The 6,000-nt window shown below is 35.6% G+C and overlaps 1 long non-coding RNA gene across 2 annotated transcripts in view; it reads right to left on the reverse strand.

The window, feature by feature from the left end:
- The window catches only part of LOC122141328, a 44,073-nt gene extending 39,668 nt beyond the window's left edge, over window positions 1-4,405 (reverse strand). Inside the window, exons 1-4 of one of the 2 annotated variants that reach the window (XR_006157714.1) lie at window positions 2,710-4,405; window positions 2,216-2,491; window positions 1,313-1,427; window positions 979-1,183 (exon numbers count right to left, since the gene is read on the reverse strand). This is a non-coding gene — a long non-coding RNA (uncharacterized LOC122141328). The remainder of the gene's footprint in view (window positions 1-978; window positions 1,184-1,312; window positions 1,428-2,215; window positions 2,492-2,709) is intronic. The other variant, XR_006157712.1, reaches the window with a different exon arrangement.
- Window positions 4,406-6,000: the final 1,595 nt, after the last annotated feature.

A 6,000-nucleotide genomic window follows, 5' to 3' on the forward strand; every position in this document is an offset into this window, starting at 1 on the left:
AGTATAGACTTTAGTAGACACCAAGTTAAAATCATGTTCAATTATTGATTTGTTTCTTAGAAACAAGCAGGTATTCACTTCACGAGACATTAAATCATGGACTGGAGTTTTGTGGATTACTTGTGAATTATTGTGATGTTTTTATCAGCTGTTTGGACTCTCATTCTGACGATTTCTGTTTTTGGGTGAACTGTTCCTTTAAGACAGTGACAAAGATCTCGCTTGGCCTTGTTTTTATTTGCTTAAATGTAGGATCTTAAGCTGTCACAAATTGTTACACTCTGAATGTCTTAACACTTTAATGCATGGTATATTTTCATAAAGAAGCACCCTAATTGAGTAGCATGACACTGCATTATTCGGACAACCATTACAACTATGTTAACTGGAATCGACCGAGCGGGAGGTTTCACAGATGTTTCTTTCATGATGTTAATGTCTTTAACCAATGAATAATAATTATTAGAGCTGTTCTTCTGCAGATTCACAGGTTAAGTATAAATCAATAAACCTATAATCACAGATCAGTGTGTTTCAAAAAAATAAACTCTGATCAGTCAATATGCGGTTCCAGCCATGCTAAATACTTGATAAAGCAAGAGTTATGAAACTCTGTGAAAGTTTGGGGTCGGTGCATTTATGCATTTATTTGAACAACATCAAAATTCAGTACAACACAATAAAATTGTGAAATATTATAACAATTTAAAATAACTGCTTTAAATTTGAATATACTCTATATTAATTTATTCCTATGACATAGCTGAATTTTCAGCATCATTACTCCAGTCCTCAGTGTCACACGATCCCAAAGAAATCATTCAAATATGCTGATTTAAAAAAAAGTTACTGTACTGTACCTGACAAAACATTTATAAAGAAACACTTTGCCTAACAATGCCTTTTTGCCATGAATATATTCACAATACAGCACAACTCTCTGACCTCATTGCTCAATAGTTCACAGTTATGAGTCACCTGTGAAAGACCGGAAGACACGTCTGTAGAGGTTATGATGGTGAAGGCCGACCTCTGACATCTGAGCTCTCAGCGGGGTGCTTCAGAGCCGCTGTGACTGTGTGTGGCATCTAGGGTCACTAATAAGCAGATGTTTATGCAGAGTGTGTCAGAATCTTGGTGTCTTTTTCCCCCTTTCCTTCCCTTCTCTGTTTTCAATTATTAACTATTTTTGAGAAGGAGAGAGGAAGAGGGAAAAAATAAGTAGTCAAGCTTTTGGACGTTTCTCAATGCCGCACTGCACTTTTCTCAGAAACATCATGCATATTTAAACTTAATAAAGCCTATTTCTTACCTTTTATCCAGATTTTTTAATGCTGTGTGAGAGAGGAGGAACTGGGAACATCAGAGTGCTACTCGGAGGCATCAGCTGTGTCCTCAGGTTCAGTGTGACGAACCAGACCACATCCCTGAGGAAACCATGCACACATCATTATTGCACTGATGACACAAAAACAGCATCAAATACTACAGCATTGCTACTGTGTTTTGGCTTAGAGTGGACTGCTGATAATAGGCATCATGTTTGAGCTTTGGTGCCGCTTTTTGGTTTTCATACAGTATTTATGGAAGAGCAGATTGACAAAGAAGAAAAACATGAACAGTCTTTTTTCATGTTTAAACTTTAAGATTTAAGAAAGCTCTGTCAGATCTGCAGTTCAATCACATTATTTTGTTTTTGGCATTCCCTTCTATCTGTCTTAAAAAAGCATACAAATAATTACCTATAAAAAAATTATAATTTATTAAAAAAATATACCATAAGAATTTTATCTATGCGCCAATTTTTTTTTTTAAATATATAAAATAAATAACAGTTTCATATCTGCTAAGAAATTTATTAAAACATTATCAATTTATTGCCAGTGAATATTCTTAATCAACCCATGGCAACTGGCAAGGGTTTATCTTCTAGTTATACTGTAGATCCTACCAATAGCAAGGAGTAGCATGACATTTATCAAAATCTATGGCCAGAAAATGTTCTTTATTCACCCATGGCAAGTGGCTGATTAGAAAGTACATTTATATAAAGTAATTAGAATAGCATTTAAAAAAGTATTTCGTCTTCCTGCTATTGTCTTCTAAAGACAAAATTGACAGTCTAGTGCTACCAGTCCTATCAACAATTTGTCGTCACTTTGCATGTACTGTATGTGAACTTTGGTTGTACTATCAACTCAATGCTTATGCTTACTATCAGCTCAAGCATAGGCATCTCCACTGAACAAGAAAGGCAGCGGGTGGATTTGGTAGGGAGTCCGACTGAGATGGTCATAAATCAGGGCCAGCGTGGCAGGATTCCGACAGGCTGCTATGGCTTTATCTGCCGAACAGCTTTCATCCTCCTCAACCCGTTTATTCATATCTACTGGATATCCCACCTCCACGGTGTCCAAAGCTCGGGCTCAAGGCCTCTCCAAACCCGCAGTCTTCCCAGAGATCCCTTCCCTTCCCTGCTTAATTGATTCTGCTGGGGTGTCAAAAAAAGAGAAATATATATCTCATTATTTATTTAGGGAAGCTTTGATATGGGTGTATTTAAAAAGGGTTACTACATACAGTATAAGGCTTAATCTCATGGGGGGTGGGTTTAAAATTTCATGAACAACTATCCGAAAAATAAAAAGAAACCGTTGCAAGTTTTGAAATATTAGAAGAAAAAAAAAACTTGATTATGAACTGACTTACTGAACATGACCGATGGTTGGAGGGAAGGGTTGAAAAAAGAGAGATCTAGATGATGTCATCTGAAAAGGAAAATTGTTTACGAGATGGATCAAATTACATTTTGCCAAAAGAATACAAAGTTTATCTCTCTGCCAACCTATCTACTTCTATCCATCCACCTACCTATCCAGCCATCCATACGCTGTCTACCTACCCATCTACTTCTATTCATCTACCTATCCATCTCTTCACCCATCGACTATCCATTTCTACTTATCTGTCTGTCTACCAACCCATCTACTTCTATTCATCTATATATCTCTTCACCCATCTATCTACCATCTATCCAACTATCCATATCTACAGTATCTACCTACCCATTTAATTCAATTTATCCATCAATATCTAATCAATTACACTGTCTACACACTCATCTGCTTCTATTCCTCTATCCATCAATCCATATCTACCTACTCATTTACTTCTATTCATGTATCCATATATCCATATATACACCCATCAATCCATCCATCCTATATCGTTTTCTTTTTCATCTAAACACCAATAGAGGAAATGTGTTTATTTCTTGGTCTCAATGGACAACTACCATTGATTTCAGATCTCAGGCTCTCAGATCGGCCCACAGTCTCCTGACGTAACATGCCTGTAATCACTAGCACAGAAAGGGGAAAAGGAGAGGAGAGGAAGGTGGAAGCACAGGGACGGTGGCAGCCTGAGATGCCGGTGGAGCCGTGGAGAGCAAGCAGGGAAAGGCAGCAGGCTTCAGCCCCCAGCATATTCATAAATCAGCTCTTTCAGGAGCTGTCAGCCACTCCATAATGAGGGTTATTATTCAGCTCGGGTGTCAAAGTTACTATCAAAGGACCGTCTCTGGAAGGCCCTCTCACTCTGCTCCTTGTTAAATAAACAGCGGCGTACACAAAATGGCAAACAAGACGTGGGTCAACCTGATACAGAGCGGGGCCACGCAGGCCTCTGGAGTAATTTACCCCTCGGGAATAGCCGACTGGGGAGATGGATGATATCAGGCCTTTCAGAAAGATTAATGGAGAGAGAGGACAACAGAAAGGAAGAAGTGTAAGGAACTGAGATGTTGGAGAGGTAGAAGGGAAGATGGCACCACATCTTTCTATCTAGAAAGGGGTAATAAAGTTTGTGTTCTGGATATTTTGGCCTAAAAACCCTTGTATGCATCCCTAATTGTCAGCTTATCCATTTAACAAATTGGTGGTAAAAAAATAACTACCAACCACAAAAAACTCATTGTAAAAAAGTCTTCTCAACTATATGTCATATATTAAGGCACATAAAATAAACGAATAACGACTAAGCTATCAAAATTGCTCCTACAACTGACAGCAAAATTCCCCACATCACCTGACCTCTCACTGATAACAGTCTAATATTAACCCTCTAAGAATACATGCTTTAAAAATTCATTCTCTTTATTACTTTGTTAATATCAGACAGTGGCCTCGGAGCTGAGGGTAGTATTAATTTTGAATACTTGAAGGGGGCAGAGGAGATGAGGGGGCGAGAACTGAGCTGTACAGCAAATGAAAGGGCTAATCTCTGTTTAACATTAACAAGGGCTCCACACATCCAGAGAGGTGCAAGATTATAGCGCTCAACGTGGGACTCTGGGTTATGGCTGCACCGAAATACTTGACTGAATATTAAAGAATGAACTGCGTTTTCATACACAGTAGGTTATGGAGTAACGCACTATGAAATACTTGGGTAACACTTCATAATATTATTTAATAGCTTCTGATTAGTCAATTATGTCATTCTGTAGTCAAATAAGTTTGCACAATGATCACTAAACTGTAGTGCTAGTTGTATGTCTCATATCAAACAACCATATTGATTATTTTGAGATAAAATAACGTCAATAATCAATTAAAATAATAAAATACTTATAATAATAATATATTTTAAAATGATACTTTTCAATAACATGACTACAAATATACTCTATATAATAATAATAATAATAATATAATAATAATAATAAAAAATGGTGAACACTTTTATAATCAGCATTTAAATATAAACTTGACTTTTTAAAGCTTAATATTTAAAATATAATGAAACAGATGTGACATTAAAAACAATCAAACCAAAAAAAAAAATGAAACCAAAAAAAAAAAAATATATATATATATATATATATATATCATTATACAAAAAAATATGATTGTTATTAGTATTACTCAAATTTAATAAGCTTTATATTCTATAATTAGTATTTCAATATTAATTGGAAGAAAAAATAACAATCATATTTATAATCTCAAGAAACCGATCTGACACTAATTACATAATGCTAAATTACTTATTAATAAATTATTTACTTGATAAAAGTGTCACAATACTGAAAACAGCAAACTCATTAAAAACAAAAACAGACAATCATTATACAAAAAAATATGATTATTTTTATTACTCTAAGCTTTATATTTTATAATTAGCATTTAAAAATTAATTTGAAGGCTTTCCCCCCAAAATATTCATATATAAAATCTCATGAAACACAGATCTGACATTAATTGCATAATTTTGAATTACTTATCAATAAATTGTTTACTTGAAAAATGTTTCACAATACTGAAAACACCAAATTCATTAAAAAAAAAAAAAAAAAAAAAAAAAAATTAATATTTTTAAAGCAGCAAAATGCAAGTTAAAGTAATGGAGCACAAAAACCACTTTCTACACAGAGAAAGGGTTTATAATATGATTATATTTAGTAAGCTTCTTAGGTGGTAAAATCAATTAAATCCCACACTGAGTAAATGAGAGGAAAGCACTCATAGTTGCAGGCCATTCCTCAAATTGTCATAATTACCACAGCCAGAGGGGTCACCATCACAGAGACCTTTCAAGGACAAAAAAAGAGACTTCCCCAGGAGGAAGAGGAAGTGCTTTCCTCTTCTGTTTAAAGAGGAGAACAATTCCAAACAGTCAGGAGTCATCATTTTCATCTCACCTACCTGAAGGCAACAGATTAATCTTTTACATCTGTGAGTTTTAGACAGGCCTTCACGCTGTGCAAAAAATCACCAACGTACCCGATACCAATTAATGATTTTGTCATTTCGTGCGGGGACACTGTGTGTTTGTCAAAGTATCTCTGCAATGGTAATTTGCACCATCTGTTCTCGTAGTAGTGAAGAAAGCTGAAATATTTGATGCGTTTAAGCTCAATGATGTGTCATGTGACTGGTGGGGCCGTGTCTGGTGGACATGAAGAGAACATATGTTGTCTTCCACCCCGCGGGCTGACAC

This window comes from Cyprinus carpio, chromosome A4, assembly GCF_018340385.1.
Source record: "Cyprinus carpio isolate SPL01 chromosome A4, ASM1834038v1, whole genome shotgun sequence".
Taxonomy (NCBI): domain Eukaryota; kingdom Metazoa; phylum Chordata; class Actinopteri; order Cypriniformes; family Cyprinidae; genus Cyprinus; species Cyprinus carpio.